This window comes from Sciurus vulgaris (assembly GCF_902686455.1).
Source record: "Sciurus vulgaris genome assembly, chromosome: 8".
NCBI classification, from domain to species: Eukaryota; Metazoa; Chordata; class Mammalia; order Rodentia; family Sciuridae; genus Sciurus; species Sciurus vulgaris.
Genome location: NC_136468.1, coordinates 90,420,855 through 90,436,770, shown reverse-complemented (window position 1 = coordinate 90,436,770; position 15,916 = coordinate 90,420,855). Strand labels below are relative to the sequence as shown.

The 15,916-nt window shown below is 42.9% G+C and overlaps 1 protein-coding gene and 1 pseudogene across 3 annotated transcripts in view; one reads left to right on the top strand and one right to left on the bottom strand.

Moving 5' to 3' along the window:
• CHN2 (chimerin 2) overlaps window positions 1-15,916 on the bottom strand; it is a 306,404-nt gene that overhangs the window by 167,075 nt on the left and 123,413 nt on the right. The window lies entirely within an intron of this gene.
• On the top strand, window positions 1,271-14,666 carry LOC306668876 (ribosome biogenesis protein NSA2 homolog; annotated as a pseudogene). The gene is made up of 3 exons: window positions 1,271-1,326; window positions 4,581-4,636; window positions 10,484-14,666. The product of its transcript is annotated as a ribosome biogenesis protein NSA2 homolog (transcript).

Genomic DNA, 15,916 nt, shown 5'->3' with positions numbered 1-15,916 from the left:
TGCCATGGCAATGATGATTTGGACCACATTTCTGTGGTCAGGAGCGAGACTGCCAAGGTTCAAAACCCAGCTCTGCCACTTACTAGCTGTGTGACCTCAAGCAAGTTATTTAATCTTTCTATGTCTCAGTTTTTTAGTCTAAAAAAATGGGAGAAATAATACCATTCAACATACAGCATTGTGAGGACTGAATGAATTGATAGGCATAAAATGTTTTGTCTGTAAAGAGAAAATAACAAAAACACTTCATTATAGTCCTGTTCAGGAGAAAGTTAAAAGAGAGAGAAAGAGTGAGAATGAGAAAAAATTCATTGCATAGACAGCATAAGGGAAAAAGTAAAGGAAGAATGTACGTAAGATAAATTTTAGGGAAAAAAATGCTCATCTGGTACCTGGAATATAATAAACTCAATCTTACTGTTATTATAATATATATTTAACCCCAGGAAAACATTTATGCCATATTGTCAAGAACTAAACAAATTCGATTACAAATCAGCTTATTAATATAATCCCATTTTTAAGAAAATGGAAATATTTACATACATAGAAATTAATCAGAAGGTTATAAGCTCAATTATTAAAAGTTGTTATATCCCAAAGTGAAATATGTCTGAATCCTATTTTTCTTCTATTGCTTATCTGCATCTTATAACTTTCTGTACATATTGTTTATATAAAAATTAAAAAAGAATAAGAAATAAATTTGTAGGAGTGCTAGGTGGTGGCTTTTTTGTAAAACACAGTGTCTAAATAAATCACAGCTTGAAAATAAAGTGGGTGTAAAGAAACCCAGAAATGTTATAACAACACACAGCATGTGCAAGAAGTCTGAAGGATGAAGATTGAAGGAAAGAGACAGGTCTCCAGTAGCAAAAGATCATGCTCAACACTGCGAAATAAGCACTAAGGAGCAGTCCTAAGCAGGGTGGGAAATGGGGGAAGGGAAAAAAAAAAAAGATATACATGCTTAGAAAATGATCCAAACTTTAAAAAAAAAAAAAAAAAAAAACCAAACAGGTAATAAGACTCCTCAGATGAAATAATTTCTAAAGAATACGAATATATTAAATAAAAAGAAAACAGGTTAAAAGAACCCAGAGGTGCAGGCTAAAACTTGAAAGAAACCTTGAGAAAACTTTCTGTGCTAAAGTAACTAAACCTTGAAAAGCTCATGCGGCCATTGTGGTCTTGGGGGACCACAGGGCATTGGGGATTCACCCACAGAAAGTTCTGTGTGTCTGAGGTAGCCTGAGGGGATGAAGAGGCAATGGAGAGCATGAGCCATAAAAAAGCATCTGACATGATCAAGAGCATGGCCAAGAGGTAAGACCACCATGGTTTTAACTAAACCTGAGTAATACAAGGTATCACTGAAAAACAAAGTCCAATAATTTTAAAATGTATTTGAGGAAGTCTCCTACCTCAGAAAAAAGTACCATTAAGAGATTTAAGTGAATTCATGCAGATTCTGCTTTGTGATTTAGCTATAATAAAAATTTACAAAACTGGTTTCAGACCCAAATATTGTTCTGCAATTTGCCTTGTAAATTTAATGATATTTGTTAGGCCTCTCTTCATGTCAGGACACATATATCTGTTTGTTTAACTGAAGCTTGGTCTTCCATTGTATGAGTTTACCAAAATTTAATCCACTTATTTATGAAATAACTTCCAACTGATAGACATTTAGGCTCTTTTCAACTTTTTGCTACTTTAAGCAATGCTACAATATGTTTTGTGTAGTATAGGTTTAAGAAAGTTGAATTTAAATGAGCGAAGTGTCTGTGTATTTAAAAGCTTTCGTTAATTGTTCTTAAAAAAATGTGTGAATGTGTGTAAGAATGCCTGTGTTCTCAGTGTCTTGCCAACACTGGTTGCTATTGATACACACACACACACACACACACACACACACACACACACACACATATTTATTTTTAAAAATTTTTTGGTACTAGGGGTTGAACTCAGGGGTACTCCACCAACGATCCACATCCCCAGCCCTATTTTGTATTTTATTTAGAGACAGGGTCTCACTGAGTTGCTTAGCACCTTGTTTTTGCTGAGACTGGCTTTGAACTCACTATCCTCCAGCCTCAGCCCCGTGAGCCACTGGGATTACAGGCATGCACCACCACACCCAATGTATTGCTATATATCTTAACTCATGAAGCCTCTAAGACTCAATTAGAAGATTTAAAGATGAGACTAAATGAGAATTTGCATGGTAGCAAATGGAGGTCTCTTATATTCCTGGCAGTGAACTTGTAGAAACACATGGCCTTTAAGTGAGGTGAGACTATAGGAATCTCATGTTTTGGGGGCTACAGCTGGAAGGTAATCCTTTTCCAGGCAATTTTAATGCCAGAAATATACTGATTTGATGGAATCACCTGAGGAGCAAGTGTAAAGGAATTTGGGAACTGATTAATGAAGAAAAATCAAAGAACTCATGTGCTTCACTTGGGTAAGTGACAACTGGAGTGGAAATACCTGTAAACATCAAGGACTGCCAGCTTCCTTCACCTGGCTCAGTGGAGGATGTCTAGACTAGTGGAAAAACACATGCCATGGCTTTGGAAAACCAGAGGAGGAAAAGATTCATGAATACCTATGGAGTTGACTTCCCTTAGAACATTTCTGCTTAAGCTATACATATTGTGTTGCGGGCGGGGAATCATTTGGGAAATAGAAGATGGAAGGACTAGGTCTGTCCTCTGCCATCCACTTTCCCAGAAAAGCCAAGTCCCTGCCGTCACTTTTGATTTATTGATGCACACATTTGCAAATGGGCTGCAATGGACTTGTTCCAGGGAAGTTGGGTGAAAACAGGTTTTTCAATCAGGCATGGCACAGCCTCACAATGAGATGACAGCTCAGAATTTGTTGGGTGATTAGCATAATGGGCCCAGAATGGGTTAGGATCAAAATGAAAGCAAATAACAACAGCAGGAGTGGGGTGTTGTGTCTATGCACACGCTGCAATATGTCTGAAGCACACATTATCCCCAACCTTCACAAGCCTTCAAAATATGCAGCCTGGGGCTATGGTCTTGCAAGGTCACTGCAGTCACTTGGTGCCTGATCCAAGTTGCAAGATTATCTGGAGATTATCTTCACTGCTGCAGAATACTGAGACATAAAGGCTGTTTGAGAGCTTCTGTGCTCTCACTTATCCCCTGTATCAGTTTCCCATGTTCCCCTGAGAAATCAGAAGCGTTGCTTAGGTAAGGGATGAAGGCCTGATGTGCTCCTGACTTGGGATCCGGTATAAGAGATGTTTGTGATTGATTGGCTCCAACTTGCAGAGAACAATTAATGAAACAAATTCTAGAAACTTGCTGGAATTTGCTAGTGCCTCAGACTAAGCCCAAGGGACAAGGCTAATGCAGAGATTATCTGAAGATGATAAAGCCACCAAGAGCGTTGGGCTGGAGTGTGTGGTCACTAGAGGGCACTGAGGCCACACAGAGCTTCTGTCCTGGGTCACTATTTTGTACACTGGGGCTGGGTGAGATGCTCCCATATTACAGGTATTTACTGAATAAACAAGGATCCAGGTCTTAGGTGTGCCATGGTGAACAAGCAGGCAGGGTGGGGGTGGGGGCTTACGAAGCCCTGCTCAATCTGGCACCTGACTATCTTTCCCTGGTCACCCCATTTGTACACTTCCACCACTCTGGCTTTCCTTTAGTCCTTTGCATCAAGATCATTCCAGTCTTTGAGGTCTTATGTAGTCTCTTCCCTCTGGCTGACACATGGATAGCTTCCTTATCAGCGGCCTGGCTCCTCAGACAGGTCTCTCCAGAAACTAGCATACTCTTTCTCAGAGACTCTCTTCAATTGTTGGCAGAGCCCTTTCACTCTCTGTAAGTTTCTACTGTGCTCATCTGTTTCTTTGTACACATGCTACCTCCCCATGCTGGAAAGACCACACCTTGAAGCAAGCACCTCCTTTTTCTTTCTCTCAGCTATCTAGGACATCTTTAGCTTATTGGATATGTTTGATGAGTTCAGAACAAGTTGTCCTTCTTAGGTAGGTAGTTTGGCAATTAGTGGCTGTCTGTGAAGGAGATCCTTCCTCTGGGGACACAACCCCAAGCCAGAGCACATGGCCTGGTGAGGGGAGACCAGGCTGAGTATAGTCCCTACTTGTCCCTTCAGCTGGGTACAAAGGTAAAAACAGGAATGACCCTGACTGCTGTATTCTAGGGCATAGTAGGTGCTCAATAAAGCATTGGATAAGTGAAAGAAACTCAAAACATGCATTCCGTTGAGGGATACTAAAAGGAGTTCATAACCACAGAGCAAGAGAAAGGCTAAGAAGAGTGTGGATGGTGGGACTTCCTCTGGGCTGGGGCAGTTGGGCTCTTCTCCATGCCTTGGCCAGTTACTTCTGACCTTGAGTGACTTTGAGTGGTCAGTGGTCTTCTGATTTTGAGGGCTCCTTCAGAAGCAATCCCACAGGAGTGGGATCTAGCAGCAAAACCCAAGGTCTCCACAGACAAAGAGGAGGATGAGTGACTTCTGGTACCACAGCATATTGAGCCTGGTCAAAGAAGTACTCTGTCACACAGACATCGACTGCAGCAGCCAATGGTAAGAAGAGCCTTTGTGGACAAACTGGCTCAAGGTACATGATGCAGAAATCCAGAGGAGCCTGAAGAACATAACACTGAGAGCTGAAGGGGGTTCAGCCTGCTGATTGTAACTGATGGTGAGGAGGATGTGGGTGAGGGTCTGGAGCAGCTAGGGATAAAATAGACAAGGACATCAGGGACAGATAATTAAGGACTTAAAGCCATGCTAAGGGCTTATCTTTGCTCCAGAGTAAAGGAAAAAAAGCAAACAGGGAGGACACAGAATCTAGCTTAAGTGCTGTAAAGCCACTCCAGTTGCAGTGTGAAACTGGATTGGAGGAAAAGATGAGAGAGAGGCAAGGAAAGACAGTGAGACCAACTGAGGGACTGCTCAGTAACCTAGGTAGGTGATACTCTGATCTGAACTCTGATGGTCAGTGGAGATGGAGAAAATGGCATTGAAAGATTTGGGGAAGAGAAAATCTACAGGGTTTGGTGCTGAACTGCATCTGAGTCAAGAAGTGGGTGGGGAATGACTTTGGGCTTGGACAGAGGAAGATGAATGGTTTTTGGCTTCAGAGGGTGATGTCATTCATAGAAATGAGCAGACCAGAGGAGAAACAGGTTGGGCAGATGGCGATGGCCCCAGCTTTCTATTGTTGGAAATAGATGGCGATGGGACAGTCAAGTGAGCACATCTACAAGGCCTGCAGTCCAGAAGAGACACCTGGGCTGGGGTTCTAGGAAGGGCAGCCCCACATACAGATGGCAGCTGCAGACACCAAAATAGAGGCTCTAACACAGGATGGATACTCAGGGTGGGGCAGGAAGGCCTTTGGCAGAATCCTTCAGGAGCCAAAATTTAAGGACCATGAAGAGCAGGGAAATGAGCTGAGACCAGCAAGATGAGAGAGGAACCATGGTATGGGGAAACATGGGAGCAAAGCACAAGACAAAAGGGGGAACTGGTCCCCAGTCTCCGAAGCTGTTCCAGTGAGATGAGCAGGACAGGATCTGCTACTGCACAACAAGGGGGTTGTGGTGATCTTTCAGTGGAAGTGTGCCTAAAACCATGGTCAAGTGGGATGAAGGGTAAATGGAAATGGAGAAAATGGAACTCGTGAGTGGGAGGTCTGACAGTTACATGGAGACAAACAATGGTAATAAAGGGGGACAAAGGGGTGAAAGGGGTGAAAGACAGAGTAGCTCCAATGTGGTCATCACCCTCATTGCTTTCGCCAAAACATTTGCCAGCCCCTGCTCTCCTGCACTCCCAGGGTCTTCTTCCTACCTAGGGTTCCAAGTTTCTATAAAATGCAGACTCCTCGCAGCAGGAAGAGCTGCTTTCCTGGTGGGTCATTTCCTCCCTGACCAGGCGCACTACTTCCTCTGCTCTTTCTTAATAGACAGCCTCGCAACCACTACTTCCATTCAGGCGGGAGAGTTGCCTCTCCTCCCCATGTTCCCTGCCAGCATTTTCCAGCCTCTTTACGAATTCTTTTCATCACAGGAATGTCCTCCTGGCTTTCTTCCAGAAGCCCTTTTGGGCATTCATTTATTCATCCAACAAATATTTACCTAGCGCTTACGGCCTACTTGGCACCAAATATTGCACTAGACACTGGTGCAGATATAAATGTGAGATCAGATTGGAACCACAAGGAATCAGTTAGGAGATGAATGAGACATCAACTCATTTCTTCATTCAACAAGCACTAGCTGGCTGCCTGCTGAGTGTCAGGCCCCTGGCCACACACATATTAGTATAACATAGGGTCAAAGTGGCACGTTGCAGAGCACAAGTAGCCTGAAGTACTATTGGAATGGAGAGGAAAGAGATTATTTTATACAGTTACATCTTGGTAATTATTCTTCCTGAAGAGCTTAGCTCTTAGAGAATGGGACAATTTAGTTGTACCTCCAGTCAGCTTCTCCTTTCTGATTTGGAAGAGCCATTCTTGGGTCAGGTGTGGTGGTGTATTCCTGTAATCCCAGCAACTCAGGAGGCTGAGGCAGGAGGATTCCAAGTTCAAAGCCAGCACCTTAGTGAGGACCTAAGCAACTTAATGAGAGCCTGTCTCTAAATAAAACCATAAAATTGGGCTGAAGATCTGCTCAGTGGTTAAGTATCCCTTGGTTCAATTCCTGGTACAAAAAAAAAAAAAAAAAAAAAAAAGAGCCACCCATTCTTCCTGTTATAACAATATCCTCTGCATGATTTGAATTCACTGTGGGCTTTAGGGTCTCTTCAGATATAGAATAGCTGTGGTAATGACAGAATAAATCCCCATGAAAGCAACCCATACACTATGGCCCCACCAATGTTGCTACTGACCAGCAAAGAGCTAGTCCTTTATTATATTCAGAGTCAGAGAGTTCCAAAGTACAGAGATTTCAAGAGAAGGTGAGGTCTTCTGCCAAAAGCAGAAGAATTTTTAAGTGTCTGAAATATTCCAGATTCTGGGGTAGTTGCCTTACACATATTATACTGAATATTTATCATCTTCCTGAATCATCTCTCTAATCATTCATCCATCTATCCAATCACCCACCTATCCATCACCCACTCACACACCTATCTACCCATTCATTTTTCTAGCAAATACTTGTGTGCCAGGCACAGCACTCCAAAGACATAGCCATGACCAAGGCAGAACAGTCCCTCTTTCAAGCTGCCTTCAGTCTAGCAACAAGGTCAAACCAGCATTAAGTAAATATGAAAAGTGTTATGCTAGAGAAAGCTCAAGGTACTAAGGAGGCACACAGTAGAAGTCCCGAGGCTAACATGTGTTTTTATCTCCTAGAGAGGAGGAAAATGAAACTCAAAGAGATTAAGTCACTTTTCCCAAGGTCACATGCCCAGTGAACAAGTGAAATTCAAATCCAGATCTGTTTTGCTTCAGAGCCTAATGATTTTCCTCCTCAAAGTCTTAGCCCCATAGAGGAATCAGTGATGCAGAAGCCAAAGTGAAATTTTCAGTTCTTTCTTATTTCTGGTTTGCTTCAATGATAAAACATGGTTTAAGCACTATAAAAAATAGCACTAGAGAAGTCAGAATCATGGCAACATTATTCAATTTTCTGCCATCTTTTAGAACAGAAAAGTGAAACCTGACAACTAAAATCCCCTTTCCCTCCCATTCTTCCTTCTTTCCTCTCCTTCTGTCCCTCCTTTCCTACCTCCAGTCCTTCCCTCCATCCCTCCCTGCTGATCCAAAAGGGCCCTCTGTGTAGGGTCAGGTACAACATGTGACTCTTCCCCAGAACTCATTATCAATAGATATTCAGCCCATGTAGGCCTGCCTTGTCAACTTGCTACCAGTCTGGCAACAAATGAGCCCTGGGATTTCACACAGCCATTCCTCACAACTGGCACGGGTCATAACGATTGGTGTGGTAAATATAACTGTAGTAGTTCATATCAAGAATGGGCATGTCGGCAGCTGCTTAGTCACTGTGGTCCACGCTCGCCAGATCATTGCTTGTGTGACAGGCTGAAAACAGTCAACGGTGGTGGAGTTGGCAGCCTGAGGGTCACAGGCTCTGTTTCCACACATGAAAGACAGAATTCCAGTAATAGATCCCAGGCAAAATCGGATGACTTGCTCTGGTCAACACACCAGGAGAAGTTTGGGAGGCAGCAATGGGTTCCTTGTTCAGGCTCCACTCCCAATGTCCTGGATGACTGCCGGCTCCCCCTCAACCTCAACCCAGACAGACCTCAGTTTCCTTATCTCCATGTGATGAGAATTAGTCCAGATGAGCACAGGCTTTTGCACAGATAGTGTTAGAAATCTTTCCCACTGAGGGAGGGAACTTAGGAATTCTGCCTGGCCTATACTGTGTCCCTAAGGGAGATGGAAGAGCTTTGTCTCAGCTTTTGCCAGTCTTGGGGCTCTGCCTAACTGGTGGAGGGTTGCTTTCTGGTGGTCTAGCCCTACAGCACCTGGGCACAGGTAAGCCTGTTTAATTTGGGGGCTCAGAGGTTAGCAAGCCCACCTGGCTAACTGCCTTCCCATCTGCCTTTCATAATAAAAGGCCATCTTAACCTATATCTGCCTATTACATTTGATTTCTGATTGCTCAGAACAGGACTGCTATATGTCAGGAGCCCCCTAGGCAGCCACAGCAGAAGGCAGCCTTCATTTACTCAATAAGAAGATGCCTCCCCCAAAAGGCTACTGCATATATAAACTCTTAGTGGTAAATGAGAAGATCAGGCATCTACTCAAAACACTCACTTCAATAATTCAGTTATATATTCATATTTATGTATGTATGATCTGTACATATATATGTATGATCTGTACATATATATATATCATATTTTAAATAATACACAAATTAAAAATGGCTGCTTTCATCAATCCCTGCTTCATAAACAATCTTATTTAAATTCTCTAGGTGCATATTTGAGTCTTCTAAGACATTTTTTTCCAAAAGTATGTCCTGCCTGCTTGCATCTGAACCTTTTGGGGAAAAGGAGAGAGAAAGAGAGAGAGAGAGAGAGAGAGAGAGAGAGAGAAACTTTTATAGTCCATGTGTAATGTTGCCATTGGACATTGTATCCAACTGTAGCCTTAGGTCCACATACACAAGAGCAGTGGCTTTTCCTCATGCTGCAAGTGGTCTCCATGTCATGGCCACTTACTACATTACTCTAAAGTGATCTTTTAAAAAATCCACTGTGGAATACTATGAAGGCACTGAAAATAAGGAGTTGGTTGAATGGAAAGTTCTCCAAGATGCTTAATTTTAAAGATGAGGGCTAGTCCAGAGTTTGCAGGATGCAATAAAGCCCTAGAAAAATGGCCAGCAGCTAAGACTGTGTCTGTCTGTGGAGATCTGGGTGGCTGAGCATCAGAAGAGGTGGGGGAGTTGGTTTTTACTATAGATACTTTTATATCATTTGAAATGGAAGGAAGGAAGGAAGGAAGGAAGGAAGGAAGGAAGGAAGGAAGGAAGGAAGGAAGGAAGGAAGGAAGGAAGGAAGGAAGGAAGGAAGGAAGGGAAGGAAGGAAAAAAGCTTTTTAAAATGTTCTTTATAATTACTTAAAACTCTTGCACTTGTGACTCTATCTGGGTTAGATTCCTTAGGTTCCTTTTCAAAAAATGCTTCTGTTAAGTGACCTGTACAAGGGAACAAAATTATCAATGATGAAGTTCAGTTCAGGTCTAATGTTTTTTTTTTTTTTTTTTTTTTTCCCAGAATGTAGTTGAGGATTCAAAACAAAGTAATTGAGTAACCCAATAGTATGAAAGACATTGTATAAAATAAAATTTAAGAAAATAGTCCCTTTCTGAAAGATCATTTCAGACAGATATTATGTAGATCTAGATATTTTTAACCTTTATGGTCAGTCTTTCATTACATTGTATTATTAGATGCAACACATGCTGTATCCTATTTAATATTTGTAACAAGCTTGTAAAATAGGTATTGTTAGTCCCATTGTACAAGTGAGTAAATGGAGGAATAGGTCACATAGTTAATAATAGTAGAGCTGAGTAGTCAAGTCTACTTCTGCCCAACTCTGAAAACTACCATTTTTCTGTTATAAAATCTTGCCTCTCCTACTGGGCCCTGCTACATCCTGGGACATTATGACACTGAATAGCCAAACAGCACTATGTGGAGGGTAATTCCATTTCCCAGATATGGAACCTGAGGACGAAAGAGCCCAGTACCTTCCCAAAGTTGGTCAACTCATTTTTTATCCCACCAGAATAAATTATGGCAGACTGGCTTTAAGCGGAAAAGAGAGGTGCTCCAACGGGCGTGTCACAGGCGTGCTCCTCACCAGGCAGTTGTAAAGGGTAGCTCTTTCCTGTTCCGCACTCCAAGGAGCCGGCTCATAGGTCTTTGTTACCCAGAAATTGAGAGCTTCTATTCACTCCAGAGACTGCACCGGGCAGCTCTGTGGCTGTCACCACGCCACAAAATGGATATATTGAATTGCACCATAAACGCTAAGGATATCGTTGGATTACAATGAGAAAAAGAAAAAGAGAACGAAGGAAAGTTGAGAGGCTTATGAATGTTCAAAGAAGGCAAAAAAGATTGGCCTGAAGGCCACTAAGTTCTACCATAAACAGGGCCCGTGGGGAGAAAATACAAATGAAAAGGACCATCAAGATGCATGAAAAGAGAAACTCCAAACAAAAGAAGGATGAAAAGATTCCACAGGAAGCAGTGTCTGCCTATCTCCTGGACAAAGAGGGACACACCCCCAGTGAAACTACTTTCCAACACGATTAAACAAAAAAAGGAAAGAGAAGGTGGGGAAAATGGGAAGTCCTTCTTTCCAAGGTTCCTGCCCAAGGAGAAACAGAAGCATTAAGTGATTTGAACAGGATAGAGAAAAAAGAAGGCCTGGAGGAGGCTGGTTACTAAAGTCTGCTTTGTCGGAGATGGCTTGACAAGAAACCACGTAAATATGAAAGATTCATTAGGTCGATGGGCTTACATTTCAAGAAGACCCTGTTACACATCCTGAATTGAAAGCCACCTTTTGCCTACCAATACTTGGTGTGAAAAAAAAAAAAAAAAAAAAAATCCTTCATCCCCACTATTTTGGGTGTTATTACCAAAGTGCAGTCATTGAGGTGAATGTGAGCGAGTTGGGCCTTGTAACACCAGGAGGCAAAGTTATTTAGGGGAAATATGCCTAGGTTACCAATAATCCTAAAAATGATGGACGCATAAATGCAGTCTTACTGGTTTGACAGCAGTTTTACCCTCCTTGTAATTGTTAAAGACGACAAATCAATCTGGAAAACCACCATTACTGTTATGCTTCTGAATACTACCAAACAGCTTTACATATCTGCAGTCATTAAGAGAACTATTTATTAAACTTAAAAAAATAAAAATTAAAAAAAAGAATAAATCATGGCCAGTCCTAGGTCACTCAGTGGTCATCTTAGGGAAGGCTGACCTATATCACATTTTATCATGAGAATTAATTAAACATTGAATTCTCCATGTTAAACCTGTTATCTTCTGTCTTCATTTATAAGCAGCCGGATCCTGACCTATTTGAGTGAGACATAACAATGGATGGGGCCCAGTCAGCTGGCTAGCGGGTAAATTGGCTCAGTGATGAGAAGCCTCCTGAGACTCAGGTTTTGCTTTTCTCTGAGGTTTCAGTGCTCTGGGGTTTCTTTATCACTTGCTTTAAAAATAACTTCTTGCAAAAAAAAATTTTTTTTTCTGAAGATCACAAACAAATACACAAGCAACGCTTCAGACACCTCACCAACCATACCATAAAGCAAAGCAAAGCAAAGCAAAACAAAAAGCTCTGGAAGTGTGTGTGTGTGACTCCAGGAGGGAGAAAGAAGAGCCCCATGAGGCCCTGCAAGATGCTAATGCAGAGCTCCACATTAGGCTGTGCATTATCATGCACTTGTCACCTCAAGGCCAAGTGCTTAAGCAATGTATGCAGGAAGGAAAGCCTGCCTGTCGCCCTACAGCATGGTAGGTGACAGCATCAGAGGGCCTATAATTAAAGGGCTAAGAAGAACAACAAGTGGTCTCAATGATTTCTGCAAGAGAAAGTACTCACAATGCATAACAGAGCAAGAATAGGCCCCTGCCTCGTCTGTCCCCTGCTGTTATCTTGGTGTTGCATGTCTTCACAGGGCTCCAACTGCTATGCCATGTGCTGGTGGCAGAGCCACATCCTCTCCCTGTTTGCACAGGAGGACATTTGTCTTCTTAATTGCAGCATGTGAAAGTTCCTGGTTCCACTACCAGAAGCTGAAACCACATATTAAAACAAACCTCCCCCTAACAGCTCCTGTCTGAGGCTGTTTGCATTGGTAACCTCTGTTTATCTATGTTCAGCACTGTGGTAAGGAGCCATTGTGTATTTACACACCTGTGCCTTTCTAAAAGATCACTTGCTCATTTCCTAATTTGTCCCCGTAACGAACATTAACATGTCACTCTGTTCCCGATCCCAGCTTAGGCACTAGGTACACATACATGGCAAGGTCCTTCCCTGCCAGCAGCTCCCACTTTCAGTGGGAAGAGAGTTGAAGGGAGTCACTGGGATGGGTTTGTGCAAACTGGAAGGCAGGAGCCAGGCTCCGGGCACCACTGAGTGGGATGGAGATGGGAAAAACTTCAGGGAGGAGATAACTGTGGAGCTGGACAGTAAAGGATGAGTGGGGTTTGCCAGGTCCTATGGGGAGGCAGGAGAGGGTGGAGGTGAAAGAGCTGGGATGCTTTTTTCACTACTGAGTATTGTGAGACGGAAAGAGACTTCTTGTTGAGTACATTAAGCATTTAATTTTAATTTTATTTTTTGGTACTGGGGATTGAACCCAGGGGCACTTAACCACTGAGCCACATCCTCAGTCCTTTTTTGTATTTTATTTAGAGATAGGGTCTCCCTGATTTGCTTAGTTGCTAAGGCTGGCTTTGAAATCACGATCCTCCTGCCTCAACTTCCCGAACCACTGGGATTGCAGATGTGGACCATGGGTTCGGCCACAGTAAGCATTTTTGATAAAGAAGTGCTTTCTCACAAAAGCAAATTAACCATGTCCATCAGGAGTCTACACCTTAACAAAGGCCATTGTTTCTGTTCTATATTGCAAAGACAAATAATGGCAGGAAGGTCAAGCAACGTTGGGACAGAAGGGCTGTTTGCAATCTGTCACAAGGGCAGGGAGACAGCACAGGGATTCCTCAGGAGGCACCTGTTGTCTCACCTTCTCTTGAAAGCCTATGGCAGGTAAACTGTATAGTTCAATGCAGAACCTGTACCATTATTACTCCCAGGAAGTGTCCTTTGGCTCTTGGAGGTATGAAAGAGAGGTGTGGATCCCTCTGAAAGTCATACTAGTGGAGCCATTGGTGTGTCTCCCAAATCTAGTCCTCAGAACTCCCCTGTAGCTTTCTTCTCTTTAGCACCTCCCAAAGTCTTTGCTAAGTATACACCAAGTGCTCAAAACATGTTTGTTTCATCAACCGAGTGACCATGAAGTTGAGGTGAAAATTAAGTTAGGTTCTCCTTAAGGACATCTGCATCAGTTGTAATTGTACATGTTCAATGCAGGACCCGAGGGAGTCAAATCGACCCTGCTGTCAATCCACACTCCAGTCACAAGCTGGAGAATCTGGTTAAAAAGGAAAACAATCATGGAGCTCACTGGAAATCTCCTTTCTAGTCAAGATTTGTGGAATGCCCTACTTGAACGTGCTGGTCTAGCATAGACCAATGTAATAAGGGTAGGATTTGGAGTTCCAAACTCAGAAAGGGTAAGAAAAAACAAAGACAGCTGCCTAAGTGACTAGGTTAGGAGTTTCTAAAACACACAATGAAAGGTCCTATGTCTCCAGGGTCTGAGTCCACTGAGGAAGCACCATCTGGGAGTTTCCCAGGCTTATGGCTGCACACACTCCAGCAAGAAGTGGGCGCTACCCTCTGGGGTTGAAAAAGACCACTTACCCCAGCAGTAATAAGGAGCAAGGTCAAGACACTGCACCTCCTGCAGAAGCTGTTAAGTAGGTTTCCCACAGGCAACTTTTGGATTTTCAGGAATTGGTTCTGTTTTCTGAATTAATCCATTCTATTGTAATAGGCTTTTCTCTTGTGAAGGATGCACGAGTGACTCCACCTTGTTCCACTCCTGTGAGCACAACTGCACTAACTAGAAGGTTCTGGAAAGAAGGTGCACTCTGATCTTTACACCTCTGAAATGTTTGCTATAGAATGTTAGATGCCTTTCTAAACACATTTCATGTCACCAGTGTTTTCAAAACTATTAATCTCAACTTATTCCAAAGGTACCCATGGATGAAGATAACTTGCCTCTGACATCTCATAAGGGACTCATTCCAGGTGTCTGTGATGCCTGAGAAACAACACAAGTGCTACGGAGTCACATCTGCACAAGGGGATCTCTGCACTTGACTTTCTTACTCCCCTCTAGTTCTTTGACCCTAATCCTTACACTTGGGGCACTGAGAAGAAACAAGCTTGACATCTCATGGACATTTTCTAAATCCATTTCTTTCCAAATAGAACTATAAAATGAATTTTTCCAATTTCTCACCACTATGGTTTTGTAGCATCAAATTGCTATGACTCTATTTGCCCAAAATTTCTAGCCTCAGCTTGTGTGGTGAAATTGTAACCATGAGATTGCATTTACTCGTCATTTGGCTTCTCAGGTGTGTTTTAATCCTTTCTTTTGATGGGGCTGGTCAAATCCATGGATTGTCAAATGTCAGGTAATCTTTGAAATGTCATAGCCTGCCAGGCTCCCCAGCATAGTGTATTTTTTGCTATTGTCTAGTCCTTCTCACTAGCTAACACACACAGATTCATCCCTGACTGGCTGGGGTTCTGACTATGGAAGACACTGCAGTCACTGGCTTGTCATCAGGAAGATGAGCCAGACTCTCGCTCAGCTGTACATTGAACGGGAGGGGAGGGTGGGTGCTGGTCATGGTTTAAATACAGTTTGTCTTCACTGGAACTCATGTTGAGGCCTGGTCCTCAGTGTGACTGTTGGAAGATGGGAACTTGTGGGAGGTGTTTGAACCATGGCAAAACCCATGAATGGATCAATGCCAATCTCAACTGAGTGACTTCTGGCTCTTATCAGACAGGATTAGTCACCATGAGAGCCAGTGAAGCTGTCCCTTGTGTTTTACCTCTTTTGTATAAGTGAGCTTGCCTTTCTGATTTACGCCATGGGTTGAAGCAGCATAAGCCCCCTACCAAAATGCAAGCTGATGCCACACAGGCTCTTGGACTTTCCTACCTCTGGAACTATAAACCAAAATTAACCTCCTTTCTTTATAACCCACGTAGTCTCTAGCATTCTGTCACAGCAACAGAAAACAGACTAATAGAGCGTTCCTCAGCCTGTTGCAGTTCATGCTGCCTTTCAATAAACACAGTACCTCATGCCCTTATCCTCACCCACAATGACTTCCTACACAGAGAGGACATCTTCTGAGACAGGCTCTCTGAAGTTTGTATTAGCATCTGGCGCTATATTTATTGAGTGCTGACTATGTTCCAGGCCAAGCACTTTGCAATAATCTTTCCATTTCAGCCTTCCATGAAGCCTATGAGGTAGGCATGATCTAACAATCCCTACTTTAAAAACAAGCAACAGAGCTTCAGAGAAATCATTCACCCAGGTAGCCCTCTGGGTCAGGGCGAACCTGTACTAACTGCTTAGCACAGACCCCCTTGCCTCTGGCTCCCTGTTGGGTTCGGACAATGGGAGATGTGGTAGGAAACAGGAGGGCAGGAGGAGAGACGCCAGGGTGTCTACTCCTTTGCTCCCTCCTGCTCTCCTGCTTC